This window comes from Elephantulus edwardii, unplaced genomic scaffold, assembly GCF_000299155.1.
Source record: "Elephantulus edwardii isolate Elephantulus edwardi_28Jun2011 unplaced genomic scaffold, EleEdw1.0 scaffold00007, whole genome shotgun sequence".
In the NCBI taxonomy this organism is placed as follows: Eukaryota; Metazoa; Chordata; class Mammalia; order Macroscelidea; family Macroscelididae; genus Elephantulus; species Elephantulus edwardii.
The window spans coordinates 10,344,669-10,346,411 of record NW_006399757.1 but is presented as its reverse complement, the minus strand read 5'-3'; the positions used below and the strand labels follow the sequence as shown (position 1 = coordinate 10,346,411).

General features: G+C 39.3%; 1 pseudogene; it reads left to right on the top strand.

Annotated features, from left to right (window-relative positions):
- The first annotated feature begins 207 nt into the window (after nucleotides 1-207).
- LOC102843037 lies at nucleotides 208-761 on the top strand (annotated as a pseudogene).
- The last annotated feature ends 982 nt before the right edge of the window (nucleotides 762-1,743 follow it).

Here is a 1,743-nt window from a genome sequence, read left to right as displayed (position 1 = left end):
TGGGGAGGGCTGGGCAGGGAGAAAAGTGCAACAATGAATGGATGGAAGTCCAAAATCTCTGCAAATGTTCGTTAAAATTATTAAAATAAAAAATAAGAAAAAATGATTAGTCTAAGAATGAGAATATAATATTCTGAATCAAAGAGAGAGAAAAAAGGACAGAAAAGAATATAAGAAATCGACAGACTTGGCGCTATGGCCGCAGCCATGAGTATGCTCAGGCTTCAGAAGAACTTGCCTCTAGTGTCCTCCGCTGTGGCAAGAAGAAAGTCTGGTTGGACCCCGACGAGACCAAGGAAATTGCTATGCCAACTCTTGGCAGCAAATCCAGAAACTGATCAAAGATGGCCAGATCATCTGCAAGCTCGATGCTGATAAATACCTTGGCCTGCAGGAAGGGCAGGCATATGGGCATAGGTAAGCGAAAGGGTACTGCTAATGTTCAAATGCCGGAGAAGGTCACCTGGAAGAGGCAGATGAGGATTTTGTGCTGGCTGCTCAGAAGATACCAAGAGTCTAAGAAAACTGATCGCCACATGTATCACAGCTTGTACCTGAAAGTAAAGGGGAAAGTGTTCAAAAACAAGCGAATTCTCTCATGGAACACATTCACAAGCTAAAGGCAGATAACACCTGCTAACCGGGCTGAGGTCCATAAATCTGAGACAAAGGAGGCGTGCAAACGCTGTGAGGAGCGGCTCCAGGCCAAGAAAGAAGAAATCATCAAGAGGCTGTCTAAAGAGGAAGCGACCAAGAAGTAAAGCTCCACTCCTGTCTGTACATAGTGGCCTTGGCAGTTATATAGACGATTCAATAAAACAAGTTTTTATCTACCTAATCCCCTCCCCCCCCAAAAAAAACCAAAACAAACAAACAAAAACCTATACAGACATGTGAAGAGCTCTAGCATGTGTCATTAGATTTCCAAAAGAATCTAAAAATACTAAACCCACTCTGTGGAGTTGGTATGATTTATAGCGAGCTTCCATTGGGTTTCTGAGGCTGTAACTCTACTGGAGAAGATTGCCCATCTTTCTCCTGCATGTTACGCAGTTGGTTGATTCTAATGGCTAGCCTTTCTGTTAACAGACCAATAGTTTATGTACTAGAAAATCAGAGCTACAAAAGAATGTTGTGGCTGTTGTGTACCAGGACCGATCCATAACTGACACTCTAGTAGGTTATCAGAGTCAGTAAATCTCAAGGGAGGAAATTTCCCATCTTTCTTCCACAGAGCAGCTAGTGGACTTGAACCACACACTTTTCAGTTGCCAGCGCAATACTTTGCCACTTAGCCACAAAAGAAAAATGGGAAGAAACAATATGTGAAGAGTAAGATAGTAAGAATTTCCCAAAACTGAAAGAAAGCAAGTCATAATTTCAATAATATAAGTAAATTTATAAGAACTGAATGACACCTGACAACAACAATACATATAAATATGTATGTTGTAGATAGCTTCTAAAAATATAGAAAATATTAAAGATAGCTAAAAGAACTGCTCTCAGCAATTATGATGTACAGGAAGAAATAAAGTGAATATAAAAACCATGGTAATAATGCCAGGTAGGCACTAAAATATATGTAGAATTAAAATTCTTGTTTTAACAGCACAAAAGACACTAATGAACTATATGGAGTGTTATAAGTATTATTGGTCCATAAAGTGGTGATTCCTTTTATTTTCAGTTTACTGAATCAATGGATCATGCTGGAATTGCTACAATTTTGTCTATGAAATG